The sequence below is a fragment of the Cynoglossus semilaevis genome, chromosome 18, assembly GCF_000523025.1.
Source record: "Cynoglossus semilaevis isolate Cse_v1.0 chromosome 18, Cse_v1.0, whole genome shotgun sequence".
NCBI lineage: Eukaryota > Metazoa > Chordata > Actinopteri > Pleuronectiformes > Cynoglossidae > Cynoglossus > Cynoglossus semilaevis.
In genome coordinates, this window is record NC_024324.1 from 6,449,208 (window position 1) to 6,464,841 (window position 15,634).

General features: G+C 40.2%; 1 long non-coding RNA gene across 1 annotated transcript; it reads left to right on the forward strand.

Annotated features, from left to right (window-relative positions):
• Positions 1-12,464: 12,464 nt before the first annotated feature.
• On the forward strand, positions 12,465-14,228 carry LOC112488504 (uncharacterized). Its single transcript, XR_003052616.1, has 2 exons — positions 12,465-12,681; positions 13,478-14,228. It is a non-coding gene; the product is annotated as an uncharacterized LOC112488504 (long non-coding RNA).
• Positions 14,229-15,634: the final 1,406 nt, after the last annotated feature.

Sequence of the window (15,634 nt, forward strand, 5' to 3'; positions counted from 1 at the left end):
GGAGCCCCCCCCACTGCTTCCTACCCCGGCCTCCCCCCGGGCTGCCGCAGCTATTGGACGCCGCCGCCAGCCAGACGCAGGCGGCGGCGCAAGGGGCGGAGCGAAGCCGTCGGAGCTGGCCGCGGTGCTGAACCTCTTCAATCATTACCACACTGTTGTTAAGGGTTCGTGATCAGGAAAGATCCGAGAGGATTAGACACTTTTGACTTGATAAAAGCCAATCAGAATGTTGATTGAAATGATAATATGTTTAAAACCATGTTGTTGTTACAGAGACCAAATGTATATTTATTCATACATTCTCAAAGATCATGGTGGAAATTGAAGCCAAATATGCATTGTTTATGTTTAATATTCTTCCAATATATGTTCAGTGCTCTATTTTCATATGAAATTACCTCATATTAAATAATAAATAATGTTTTTCTTGTGTACTCTTTAATATATATATACATTTGACACCACAACTTTCAGACAGAAATTGTAACAAAGAGAACAACAACTGTTACATACTATACATAAACAAGTTGAATAATAATAAAAAAAACAACCTTAAAATTGGAAAATACCATCTCGTTGCACCATTTTTCATTTAATAAATTACAAACAGCGCCTGTGGCTGAGTTATTGTTTGCCCGGCAAATTAATCAAGAAGGGGCGCACAGGAGTTTTTGAAGCAGACGGATCTACACTTTGGGAGTTTTGAATTATCTGCCAAAGTGTTGATTCATCTGCTTTTGTGCCCCCTTAACAATAACTTTGCCTCGCCTTGTGCCGTGATGTGTTTTCATATTAATCTACAAAGCTTGATGATGTAAAAAAAAAAAAAAAAAAAAAAATTAAAAAGTTACCAGTGACGTGTTTTTGTTTTCTTTGTGGAGCCACCTAATGGTCAAGACTTTCAAAACTCAAAATTTTTAACATTTCCAATGCTTAAAACTTCTAAATTCCTAAAACTCCTTGTTGCCCAAAACTATAAATCACTCCTGAAAACCCATCTGTTGTCACCGGTTTGTGGTTTTATACATTGGTTTTATTGTTTCCTGGTGTACAGTTTCTCTTTTTTATATATATATTTTATGCCACATCTAGAATATGACTGCTTTATCGCTGTTTTATTGGACGGTGCTCACTTTGTACGACACCTTGGACGACAACAGTTGTCTCTTATATGCCGTGTAAATAAACTTCACTTCCTTCCCAAACAAACCCATATGATCTGACTGTTATGGCTCCTCTGGGCTTCATCACCTCTGCAGCGGCTGCTTTTGCCAAGTTTGTATCATTGTTTTTTTTTGTTTTTTTTAATGGCGCTATTGGTTTTAAAATTCACTCACGTAATATTTCAAACCTGCGTTTCTCAATATTGGGACTGCAACCCCTATGAGGGATCGCCTGGAGTTCAAATGTTTCATATACAGCAAAATAAAATTTAAAAAAAAATCAGGTGAGATGTTGTATTTTTACCATGACTTTAGTGTACATTTTAATGGCATAAAGGTTAAAAAAAAACAAAAAAATATTGTATTTTATATAATTAAATAATTACAGTGGGACATGTTGTGAACCATACTGAGTGGTATATTTATTCTTATGTGTATTATGTGCATCTCTATAAATGAAACTTATGCAAAAGATTCCGATGAGTCACTGAACAGACTGAGGGCAAAGCTGCTCGGCACAGATTTTTCTCACGTGTAATTATATAAAGTGTACAAACACACTGTGCAGACCCCCGTGTGACCTCAGACAAAGAGACGCAGACCAAGCAGTGAATAAGAGAAGACAATAGGATCAAATCGAGGTTTCCTTGATGCAGAGAATCAGCCTTTGTAGTGTATTTGTGCCTCGGTCTGGAGCCTATAGGAAATACATGATAAGTCGGCCTTGTTACTCGAACGTCTCAGGAGGCCGTGTCATTATCCCCCGTCTATTTAGTTAAGCCATCGATTCTTGCCGCTTGGCTTTTCACTTTTTAGGACAACCTGTCAATTTATGGGAGAAAATCCATTCACCTTCACACAGGCCACATGTGCTCTCCTCGTCTCTGGGACATGTTTGTGAATTCATTAAATTAGAAACGCTTGTTTGTTTTTCTGAAGCCGACCTGAGTGTCCTGTTTCTTAAAACGCGAGACGACGGAGCGTCGGTCGCATCAAGATACGGGGTCCAGATGGTAGACGTCTGAAGATACGGTCAAAAAAAAAAAAAAATCCACTTTGTCTGACGTCCAGTGACTTGCATTTCCTGGAATATACGGATGTCCTCATTGGCTAATGTTTACTTGAAGGTTTTTTGCCCTCTCTCTTTCACTCCCTCTCCTCGCTCTTCCTCATCCCTTCTCTATTTAAATATTGAAATGACACTGTAGTGTGTTCGTTTTCATCATGTACTAATGAGGGAAACACACGTATGACTAATGTATGAATGCAGCATGTGGACGTGTTAAGTGCAGTTTAGCTAACTTATTTACATCGATCGGAAAAAAAGCCCTCAGTGAGAAGACTATGTTTTTTTCAAAGTTGAAACCAGATAGCCGGCGTTTTTTGACAGCTTTATAGCTGTTTGAAAAAAAAATAAGGGAAAAAGATAAGATTTCTGTCAATATTTGTGGAGGACGTTGAGGTTGCCTCAGGTGGGCGGCTATCTGTAGGCTGATCAGCGCTGGTTATATAATTGAGATTTTTCTTTTTTTTTTTCCTTTCCGTCTCTTTTCCACTATTTCGACAACTTAGAGAAATAGGAGCCACAGGCTAAAACCAAGACGGACTCATGTTTATTTATCAACTTTTGATTCCTCCATAAACACACACGAACACACACACACATATATATTGCGTATATCTTTGTACCTCCAGGACTTGTCGTCGGGGTCTTGTTTCTGCATGATTCAGTGCAACAGGAAATGCATTATGAATCAGCCTACTTTTTAATCTCTCCCTGTGACCATTTAAAAAGCAGCTCAGATGAACTAATCCCCTATTCAGGAGAGTGACTTATTTATAGATATTGCTTGCCATCTGTTGCTCCCCGCGCGTCTCCACGAACGAGAAGCTCACATTGTCGCAGACACGGACGCAAACATCTGGAGTGACTGTCGTACATCAGTCGCGGCGAAAATCATCATCAGCTAGCTGCTGACAGCCACCGGGGCGGCAGCTCGGCCGCAATCAGACCCCTAAGAAAAGTAGAGTCTGTCGGGTGTAAAGAATGAAGAACAGCAGGCCATTCCAGTGACGGAGTGGAGTTTTGGTCATTAGGAGAATGACAACAACTAGAAAATATCTGGGGATCTCCTGTGCTACCTGCACCCATGCTAGTGACACTGCAAACCGCTTGGTTTTTCTTTTTAAAACAAATGTCTCTCCGTTGAAAAAGGAACGCATGTTTCCCAGAGACCTGACGTGAATGCTAACTGATTTCAAATAAAGTGCTTTTCACAGCTCATACGCTCCCCGGTTTAGACAGGGGTCTTGTCACTTGAAAAGTAATTAGACTCCGACCCGTGTGCAGGTTGATTGCCGTGTCGCCTCGTGTCACATGGATACGTGGGCCGCACTGGATGGCGAGGCAGGGAGCTCTGTCTCCGCTCGGTTTTCGACCGCATGCGCAATGGATCAAACATGAGGGTCGTGGCGTCAACGCCGCCGCCCTTAAAAGAAGCCAAGAGAAAGACTTTTTTTTTTTTTTTTCCACCAGACTGAGTTGCAAATAAGCACCGCGGAGGTTAGCGAGCTACGAGCATCATTATAGACCTTCAAAATGCTTCCATTCCTGATAAAGTTTTGAGGCGTTTGTGAAAAAAAAAAAGAAATGAAATGAGCATCACACGCTGCCTATAAATACTGAAGCAACGCTCCCTAATGTCCTTATGTTTGCAATTACACTCGCACTAATCGTGTTGTGTTTACAGACATTTTCTGAGTTGTATTTATTCAAATTCTGCCAATATCTTTTTTTTTTTATTATTTATATAAAATGCTGCGGCTTCAGCAGTAACTTTTGCCTGTAAAGATTTTTTTTTTTTTCTCTCCCTCATGCGGCGCCACTGCCTTAGTCACAGAAGGCACCCTATTGTGGCTATTAAACGGAGGCTTCGCATCCATTAAACAGCCATTCAACGGAATTATATTGCCAGCACCAATCTATCAGGTACATTGATCATGCATCATTGGCTGTGAAGTGCACACTTTGGTCCTCCTCTCCTGGAAGTGTTGTGCAAAAGAAACCTAATAAGAAACTGTCAGCACCGCACAGGTAAACAAATCAATGGCACCCAGCAGGGCTCCCAAGGTCAATACCCACACACAAACACACACACACACACAGAATCCAGCGTTGGTGGGTGGGGGGAGGGGGGGTGGTTCAGCTGCAGGTATTGTGGTGATGGTCAATATGAGCTTTTTCCTGATGATTTTTAGACAAATAAAGTTTGACAACTAGAACTACCAGGTTGACAGTGGGGGATGTTTCAAAAGTCAAATTTGTCTTTGAGAAATGTTGGTCTTTTTTAGTGAAGAGGGAAAAAAGAACTTAATTTTCTGTAAAAAAAAACAAAACAAAAAAAATAGAAGAACAGGACACAGTCAGTGTACAACGGCACATCAGTCACTGCTGTTTACTGCATGTTGTTCGTAGTTCCTAGTACTATTTATGTTGTATGTGTATATAAAAAAAATTTTGAAAAAAATTCTGGAAAAAAAAATGTTACTAGGACAACTGATAAGTATTAGGATACCGAATTGGTAATTGTTAAAAAAAATCTAAAAAAAAAAAAATCGAAACAAATAAGTATATTACAGTTACAGCACAATACAAAAACATCCATATACGACATTCCACGTACAAAGCTTACTGTAGTACTCTGTCAGTGTTCAGTGCAGTACTCTGTATCCACACCTGACTGACGATAACCACGTCAACGCTCCGTGGCTTTAACTGCGGCTGAAAATATGAGCTACAGGCTGTTGTCGTTTGTTTGTTTGTCTTAATAAGTAAGAGCTTAATGAAGCAGTTTGAAGTAAACAATAATACGCCGTGACTCAGTGTGTACCGACAGTTATCATCGGGGCATTTGCATACCAGCAAAGAGAGACAAGGTCAACCGCAGCAATTACTCCGTGGGAGGCGTGTTGGTCTTCAGTGGGTGATTTCATTTCTCATCATTAGCCACAGCAATTAAGCACCAGAACAATGACACTATGATAGCATCAGCAGCCGCCGCGCCGCCCCGAGCTCTGCTCTGATATTCTTCAGTACTCTCTCTTTTAAACGCCGCTCGGTGCGGCCTCGCCGTCTCAGGGATTTTCAGGTAGCCTGAATCTGAGCGTGATTCCACTGATTGCTTTAATTACTGAATTATCTTAACGATTAGATTGAATTGTTGCCATGATTTCTCGGCACTTCTGCAGAAACACACCAACAGACACGGGCACAGACACGATGTGTCAGGCACAGCAGGTCTGTATGTCGTAATGTTGACATTGAAGGTGTTGTTATGAATGAGCTCCTTTGCTTTTGATTACTAATTGTTTATTAGGAATTACGAATGTTGTCATGGAAAACAAGAATGTTGCAAATTTATGTAATTAATATCAAATTGATTTGATATTTAATTGAACATTTATGTTAAAAATACTATTTAAAAATATTATTAATTCATAAAAATATTACATTTAATATTCCATATTTATTCATATATTATTTTTAATTTTTTTAAATTTTCTTAATTTTTTAATTTTTTAAATTTTCTTAATTTTTTTAATTTTTTTAATTTTTTTAATTTTTTTAATTTTTTAAATTTTTAAATTTTTTTAAGCAAGCTAGCTGAAACTTGTAATACCCAGGTTCCACCACATGGTAAGAGCCATTTTCTATCCATGGTCTTTTTGTGTAATGACATCAGTTTTATGTCTTTAATATATATATAAGTGTACTCTACTGCCACCAGAAGGTTCCAGGTTTGATACCAACCAGTCTACAAATCCCAGGCAGGCTCGGGTCAAGAAGGGCAGGCGGGTTTGTAGATCACTGTACAGTCTGCCACTGTGGCAGGAAGTGATTTTATTACCTTCCAAGTCAATGTGTTTGTAACTGATTTAGGATGAAATATTCATTCACTTTTGAAGAACAGCTTCATGATCTCACAGGATATGACTGTGAATCTCACACTTAATTAAGTTTGTATTTGCTTCACACCTACAGTCATAAATGTCCATTACCAGGAGGTCACACACACAACACATCACTGAGTAACTATTTATGATTCTCAGGGAAAAAAAAAACCGTAGTAGTTAATCAGAAAGCTGCCCCATGTACGAACACACACCAAACGCACCGCGTCCGGGAAAAATGTGATCCATAATGAGAGAAGTCACTTGGTAAAAGCAGACTGTAGCCTCAGGAGACCGAATATGGATTACAATATTCGCCGCCCAGATTTCTTTTAAGTGGACGGGGCGGTCGAGTGGTTCAAGAGTTCATCCTGTAACTGGACGTGACAGGAAGGTCGTTGGTTCGATCCCCACAAATGTCGATACCCATCAAACACTAAGCTGTCGACTCATTTTATGGAGTCACTTACTGCACACTGATCCGGCTGAGAGCTCTACAGTGCATTTATATCAAGCTAAGGAAATTCATTACATGCAATTTATTATTTAGCAGCACAGGGTTAGAGAAGGTAAGTGAGCGTATCAAGTTGGGAAATAACGCTTCCGGTCTCTGTAATCACTGGGATTTTTTTAATACGCAAACAACAACATTTTTTTGGAGTTTAGGAAGTATGTTAAGTTTGTACAGCAACAACACTAAAATTATATTAAAAACATTCTGACCGATGACACGTAAACAGTGACAGTTTTCCATGTGCATGACATTCAAACTCCCATCAGAAAAAAATTTCATCAAGACTGTCTATTTTTAAATAAAGAATCCGAGTGCATAAAAGTTAATTGGCATTTCTTTAAAAAATCAATATAATTAAAAACGTTTTATCATTTCAGAAATTTAAGAAAACATACTAAATCGAATGTGTAAATGTATTCATTTATTTATTTAAATTTTAAGGAGTTATTCTGCGTTGACAAAGAGCCCGCAGTAAATTTGGAAACAGAGAAGTTTAATTTCCTGTGAAGGCGGCACAAACTGAGCGCATGTGTAAGGGTTGGTGGCACAGTAAGATCAAATGGTTTTTAACGGTCGTGGATAATGATAAAAGAAGAAAGAACCATTTATTCAATTAAAGCCCCGTCCTCGCCTATGAACGGGGCTCCGGCTTCTGTGAAGTGCGTTTTATGTCCCGGAGGGCAATTACACACACACTTTGATGTGAAAATGTTAGGTTTTAAAGTGAAATTTGAAGAAAACTAATCTTTATTAGAACCAACTCAGAAAGGACTAGATTATAATCCCACTCCTCCAGAGCTGTTTGGACTGCTAATCTGTCATTTTCAAGGAAATGTGGTTGAGGAATTGTAGAAAAAAAAAACAACAACACATGCCAAACTGACAAAGGCTGCTGCGGAGATGAACCTCCATTAGCCTCTTTTTAAATGACAGAGAGAGAACAGACAGAGGTGCCGCAGGTGAAAGACAGGTAATTGGCTCTCTTCCAAGCGGCAAACAGTCGGTGTGATTGTGTAGCGTTCGTCCACGTGCTGGTGGGAAACATCCCTGTCAGCAGCTGGATGAGAGCGGCTTATTACACGGGGAGCAGCGCTGAGTGGCAGCTAACAAAGGCGGAGATTGTGGGGGAATGATAATTATCTTTTAAAGCAGAAACGTTCACAACAGGCGCTCGGGCCTGTGGGTAAAAGGGGAAAGATCGCTTGACAGCGTTGGATTTCCAAGATCTGTCAGAGAGCGCAGAAGGAAACCACTTTTCTTTTCCACCCAGGTGGTAGAGAGGGGTATTTAGTGTTGAAATGGATCCTCATATACACAAGTGTAAAGGTGTCAGCAAATGTCAGATATACATCCCATCGTACGCAGGGCAAATCGTATGGGAATCTTTACAAAAACACCAGACATGGTGGAGCCGCAGTTTTCGGTTTCGGGTTTTATTCATCGCCTCAAAAGTTTCGAGGAAGAGCAGGTTGTTGGACTTTTTAACAACTGTGGTTTTTATCCAGCACGGAATGACCTGCCGGTTCATTAACTCCCTGCCGTCTTCAACTGTGAGAGTAATATTTAAATGACTGTCAGTGAAAACAAAGAAGGAGTTGCATGTGACACCAGGAGTGACTCCTTCTGTCAGTCAAGCAGAGAGAGAGAGTCATTTACCACTAAATACGACTATCACTAAATCAGTGCATAACAGTCATAACAGGGTTAATTAAAAACCTTAAGTGGTTGACTGACAGCTCTCTTGTGACTGAAGTCTCACCTGATTGGACGAAATTGTGACTAAATGAATAACACATTGGGAGACGGTGACAGGGAATTTTTTTATAAAGACTTTCTTTCAGAAATCCCCAGGACGTTATTGATTGAAATGTTTAATCTGATCAAACAAAAGGTAGCTGTAGATCAATCTTGATTAATCACAATTGCAATTAATAATATTTTATCACAATTAATCAAGGTGAAATCTTGATTATTCACAATTGCAATTAATCATATTTTATCACAATTAATCAAGGTGAACTGTCATTTCTAATTATGACAGAAGGCTTATTTTCTGTATATTTCTGGAAGAGAAAGACTAATAACAGCATGTAGATGTATGGGTCTCACACCTGTTCTTGTTAGTAATTCAAATTATGGGATTTTTAACAAGGAAAAAATAGCAAGAAAAATATATAAAAGTATAATAACAATTAAGCTTCATAGAGTTGTTACTGTCTCGCTCCGTCTCCCTCTCTTCCCTTTTCCACCATGATCAATCAAACCATCAGCGTCTTGGTGAGTGAAAGCAGAGAGCGTGCTCCCGTTTTTTTTTGTTTTTTTTTTTTCCACTCCTCTGGCAACTGTCAGGATGCCTGTCTGGCAATCAGAGCCGGACAAGCGGTTTATGCTCAGCATTTGAACTGTCAGCTCTGCTGAATGACTGGCTTTAATCACTTCAAATATCATTTCACACACTGGATTTCAAGCCGCTGCGGAGCAACGGAGAAGATAAGTGCAGGAGCATCTCCAGACGGCCCGAGTCGGGGAGCCCCACGGTGGGGAAGGGGAATTGTGACTTTTCAGGAAAGAAGCGTTGGGAAGGATTTGAAGTAAAGCAGCTGAGCGAGCGGGGGAGATAAAAGAATCCAAATTGATTACCATGAAATGGCATCGAGTTTGACTGCGCCCATCAACACAGCTGAGAGCCTCCTCTCCCTTTGATTCACGGTTTGCTCTCTGCGTGCAGAACACACTCCCTGAGCCATGATTTTGACATGACCGAGTCGTCCCTCGTGATTGGACTGATCAAAGACGCAATTTCCTGCTTGTCTGAGATTTCACCGTCAAATCCGTTTCCTCCAGAGCTTTGTCTCACGTTCCGGCTGTCCACTGCACAACATGCTGAGACTTTATCAAGCGGGCCGGATTGAACACACTTACGGGTCGTTTTTGGCCCGCGGGCCTTGGGTTTGACACCCATGAGTTAGACCTTCAATCTGAACTGAGGCCAGAAGAGTCATGAGGAGCATTCAGAATGTAGTATTTCCACCACAGTACACACTCACATGTACTGTATGTACATGAACAACCACAAAGTAGTTTAACTCTTTTGCGATTGTTTATTTACATATATATCTTTCTTATTTGACTCATCACAAAGAAAATAACTTCCTGTATGTATTATAATTTTTACAAAATATAAGAACTATAAATAAGCCATTAAATGACGTCTGAGCGACAGTTAACTGTTAGCATCTGCCTGGATCCTTCCTGTCACAAACCCGAGCTAGCGATATCTATTACCCTTGCCCTCTTCAACCTTTGAGGGACGATGACCCATGTTTCTCTGTGAAAGGACATGGCTCCAGCATCAGGCGGCACATCCCTCTCTGTCTCTGCGAGGCCTGCTGGGACCTCTTAGGTGACAGCGTCACTCGAGCTCAGGTCGAGGGCTTCCTCCACCCGGCTGCTTGGCCGCCTGCCTGCCTGCCCTGTCTTCCTCCGTACTCGGTGGACATTGATCCCTCCAGCAGCGACACCGTCTCCTAGGGAGGGGTAAGCGGATATACCTTGTTGCCTCCAACAATCATTTTGCCCCTGTAGGGACAGGTCGTGGTAAATTAATAGTGTGCTTGCAGCGACTAGATACTGTTAATGTATTTGCTATTGATGGAGTGAAATAACATAAGTAGCTCCTGCTTTACTTAACACAGAGGATGAATGGCCCAGGACAGCAGGCGGAGGAGCAGCCTGGGCATCGAGTTCTGCCACTGTTTCAGAGAACGGGTTCTTTACCTCAGGGGAGAATACTGCGAACGTCAGCGTAGTACTTTACTGTCACTGCTTGTCATAAAACCAAAGTCGAGCGACGGGAACGGAACATTTGAGGACGAGTGTGATGTATTGTGAAGTAGGAAACGACGAGTGTGTCAGTGGAAGGCCACGCTGTACAGGATCAGGGATGATGACCAGTAGGGGGCTTGTATTTGTGAATACTAAATTAATCGCTGAAAATATTAATGTAAAATACATTACATTTATTTGTCGATCCCCAAATATTTTTTAATCATTGTGAACGGTTATTTTGCTTTGCTCTTTTTTTGTGATAGAATAAAATTAGTCTGAAAACCCAATCCAATATATTATAAACAGTACTTATTCTACTATGTTCAATAATATGCATTTTTAATTATTAGGAATTTTTGGAATCCTGTGATCTTGTTCTGAGGCGGTTTTTGGTCTCAAGAATAGACAACACTGCTGGACTGCACGTGTTTACAGGCACTCTGCTCCACTGCACTGTTAAATATTATTTCATCTTTTATCAGAGACAACATGCCTCACAGAGCTTAACATGTTTAGGAAATCTGCCAGGAGTCACGTGACAACACAGCTCCTTAGCACCGCTCTCTCTCTCTCCCTCTCTCTTTCTCTCTCTCGCTTATGAATCTGTTCACATCTCAAAAAAAGCTGTACAAGGAGAGAATGTTCCACTACAGTGCACAGAGAAAATCAGTCTCTCTCATAATAGCTCTGGGCAATTTCAGACCACACAGAATGACAAGGGAATCAATTTCCCTGGTTAGGTTATAGATGGATTTTCTTCAGCCCGGCCTTTCATGAGAAATAACTGAGATATGTTATATCAATTATTAAGAAATCTTCAGCTGTGTTGAATACTGAAGGCTACAGGAGTTCCACGGAACCCTAATGAATATCATTATGACCTTGAATTCAAGAATTTCCATTTGGGGAGCCACCTTAACATTTTCATGTAGGGTAAAAAAAAAAAAAAAAAAACATTATCAAAGGCATTTCAGCGTTGGAACACTAATGCGTGTAGAAAGGCGCGTTTAAAGATAACTTTTTGGTTAATGGTTAATAAAATAAATGCAAAGATACGACAAGACTGACCTCGTGTGGACAAAATTGGTCATAACAGTTTGAGCGATAAAGTTATTAGGTTATTTCCCTGCATTTTTCTCATAACCTTTAGGGGTTCAGCTGCCTGTCTTGCTGTCAGAGACTCGACGTGTACTTGAGCAAGGCAGTGTGATCTTCCTCACAGACACTCAGTGATATTAGGAGAGGAAAACAATAAAGAAATAATGAAAGTATTTAAAGTAGTATGTAGATTATATAGACAGTGTTTCTAGAATAGGAGTGGTACAGTACTCTATGTTTGACTTTAATTAAAAATTGGCTCATTTTGTTTCAAATATGTAATTTGAAGAAGTACTAAACTAGTAGAAAGACCGGGACTGCTCCAAGCAGAACACATGAGCTGGAGCATGATCAGAGAGCTTGGAGGTATTTGCCAAAGTTGGTTTTGAGTCAGATGACATGGCAGTGAGATGAGAATGAGCACTGAGCGTCAGCTGGTTACTCACAGATGACACAACTTTATCTGGTTTCACGGAACATTCCCCTCAGGTAAAGCTTTGTTAAAAGATACGTATATATGCATACGTGTGTATACAAAGAAACCCCCCAAAGACCTTAAAGTATATCACTAGCACTGTACAAAATTATAAATATGCTCACCTAAATGTTCATTCATGTCCATTGCAGAGACAATACTAATAAACACCAGCCATTCTTTTTTATAATGGGAAATATTTTTTACTGCGTTTTGTTGTTTTTAAAAACGATGTTTTAATTATAATACTTGAATGTACTTGAAAATAAATTAAATTTATATATAAATGTATAAAGAGAGAGGTGAATAGTTTAGCTGCATGCATATTTATTTAAAAAAAATGTAGTAGCAGTGCATTTGCTGTCGGAAGCTGCTCAAGGGCATAAGTTTACGACTAAATGTGGAAAATGTAAATGCAATTATTGCCCTCTGTGTCCAGAGGCACCGGAGTGGGCGGAGCTGGGTTGCTATGACAGTGACGTCAATGTTGGTGTCGAGTAACCAAAGGTCAAAATAAAGACAAGTGAATGAAAACGGAAGGAAACTTAACGGGCTGTTCAGAAGAGAGCAAAAACACGGGCAAATCCGGCCAAACTCCACACGGCACAGCTCGTGGACGTCATGCCGTGCGAGAATCGGCGTTTAAGTGTGCGGTAAGTGAACGTCAGACAGCAGAAGGTGAGGGTCACACTGGAGCTAACGGCGGCTAACTGTAGCAGGGGGCTAACAGTAGCTCAGCTCTCTGGCTAACAGCCTCTGGTGCTAACAGTTAGTATATTACATTATCAGCAACACAACAAGGAAAAGTTACTCCTGACGTTTCGCATGTTCATTTGAAGCGTGTATCGCGCATTACTGGGGGGTTTTCTCCAGGTTACTGAGCTTTTTTGCCAGTGTTGCTGTGTTGCCAGGACAGGACATTGTAGCTGGCCTTGTTACAAAGTAACAGTGTTTTAAAGAGACTTCACTCACAGGTCTGCACCGTTATTTTTATGCTACACACTGTCCAAAAAGCGGGCACGTCACCACAGCGTGGCACCTGAGTGCACTTTTAAACCCTTGTTTGACTTGATGTGACACATCAAGGTTAATGTTTGCAAAGCACTCAAGCTCAAGGTCTGGATACAGAAAAAGTTGGTTAACCTGACTTGTAATGCCTGAGAACACATGGCAGTCGTTGCTGTTTATGTGAATAAACAGACATAACAGAAAGAGTCAGCTCCCAGTTAATCACCTTGGTGTGTCGTAACTGTGCGGCTGCCTCAACATCAGTATGCTAAGCCACTTATACCAGGTTCTCCCACTGTCATCACACTGACTTATCCCACAAGGGCAACAGTGTGTGCGTGTGTTTCAATTCTCCTTCTTCCGTCAGCGATGGACAGCCTAGGGAAGTGCATACAAAGAAATGTCCTTTTTGACCTGTGTCTTATATACACATGTTCCCAGGTGCTGATTAGGACGTCTGGTGTTTTCCCAAGGTTGAAGGAGACTCCGGAGAATGTTCCCAAAGAATGGATTCTCTGAAGTCATCGTCGGCTTCCTCAAATAGTCAATGTGTGACCTTGTCAACTGCGTGTGATTATGTTTTGTTTGTGTTTCCAACTGTCACCTGCCCCTATAAAGTTGACACCTGCAGGTAAACGCCCACATCTTGACTACTTGACAAAGTACGTCTCAGCTTTTCCGAACGTCAGACTTCAGTTTCTTCATTACTCGTTGACCGTAACCTGCGGCCCTCAGGTAGTTTGAGGCTGTAAACATCCCCGACTGGAAGCTGTCTATCTGTAGGGCTTTCAGTCTGATGTTTGCTGCCTCCGACTGACCTCCAGCCTCACTGCACCGGACAAATGTGTGCTCTCTGATTTTTTTTTTTTTTGTTTTTTTTTTGGATCTGCTCGTATTGATGTCCACGACCCTTTGACGACACCGTACCTTCATCGCCTGCGTCCTCGGTAACAGACTCAGTTGGTGTAAACATCCTACACTCAGCTGTAGTGAACTGCAGCAGAGGCTGAGAGAAGGTTGTTTACTTGAACTGGCTGGAAGTGACACACATTGATGGTCTTTTCCACAAGAAAACAAAAGGACACATTTTTAAAAATATTCTGCTGACTGTTTAGAATAGACATGTTTACAATAAAGATGGAAAAATGAGGTAAAAAAGCATTGTTTTTTAAATAAAGACAGTTTCATGAAACATGAGAATCCATCATTTTGTTATTTTTTTTTAAATTAATTTACGGCGTTATATATGAACAGAAACAGGTTATTAAATTATTTTGATTTGTTGCTTCAGTTTGTTTTCCATCCGTTTTTTTCTTTGCTGCTTCCACACTGACCTCCTAAGGCCCTTCTATAAATAGACGCCATGATGTAGAGCCTAACCAGCAGTCTAATTTCTACAGTCATCCATTAATTAGCTATCACAGTCACATGAGTAAGAAGACTTTATTTTTTTTTACCACAGTTAATCTTACACCAGAGACCCACTCCTCTGTCAAATGATTACAGTAGAAGTAGTGAGTGTTAAAGCTAACGGACATACGGATGATATAATTATAAAAAACCCTAAAACATTTACAATCCCGATTTAGCAGTTTTAAAACAATATACTGGTTAATGGGAAAGAAATGCTCTAAAAAACGAGCTACTTTTAAACCAACATTAACTGTTGCTATTTCACTACCACATACCACCACAGGGCGTCAGGCTTGTCTATGTTTGAATAAACTTTATAATACAAGTGTCATATTAACCTTATTGTCACAGTTATAATACTAACAATCTGCATCTGCCGTCAGTTGTAGCTGTTTTCATTGAAACAATGTGTCTTTGCCAAAAGAAAATATTTCTGCATTTATCAGTGGACAAGAGTAATACATGGTAAGGTCGTCTGATTACGTCATTCAGTGTTGGAATTTTCCATGTTAATGAGCATGTGACTATTATTCTGCGGCGTTGTCTCACTTTTATTAATATTTATAGGTTAATATCCATATATTTCAATATTCAAATTTCGCTATTGCAGCGTGTTTAAATAAAAACACTACTTTTTAACGATAAAATATGTCACAAGTTGCTTAGTTTTTTTCTGAACACAGCACACTCGTCATTTATATTTCTCTTCAGGTTGACTCACACTCACCTTTCTGAACATTTCGCATCAATAAACGTGTATGAAATGGTAAACAAGGATGGATTTTGTAACGTTTTTAGTCTAAAAACTATACCTGTATCCTGTCGCTAGATGGCAGCATCGTACTGTGGTATATATATCCCCTCGATTTTTTTTTATTATAAGGTGAACCTAAATAAATATATATAACGCACAATGGTCAGTAAAAGTGTAGTTTCTGTTCCATCTGTTAACCCCGTCAGGTGTGTGTTTTTTCCTCGTGCAATTATTTATTGCGTCACAGAAACGACGTCACGTTTAATCACCCCCGTTTAAATTTAAAGGGCTGCAGCTGAAGGTAATGTTTTAAACACGATGAAAGTCATAAAAGTTTATGCAAATTGTCTCGTAAAGAGGGGGAATAAACGGTTGGGGAACTGTCGTGTTTTTTAAGGGTATTGTGGAAAAGTCCACCACCTGTGACTGCA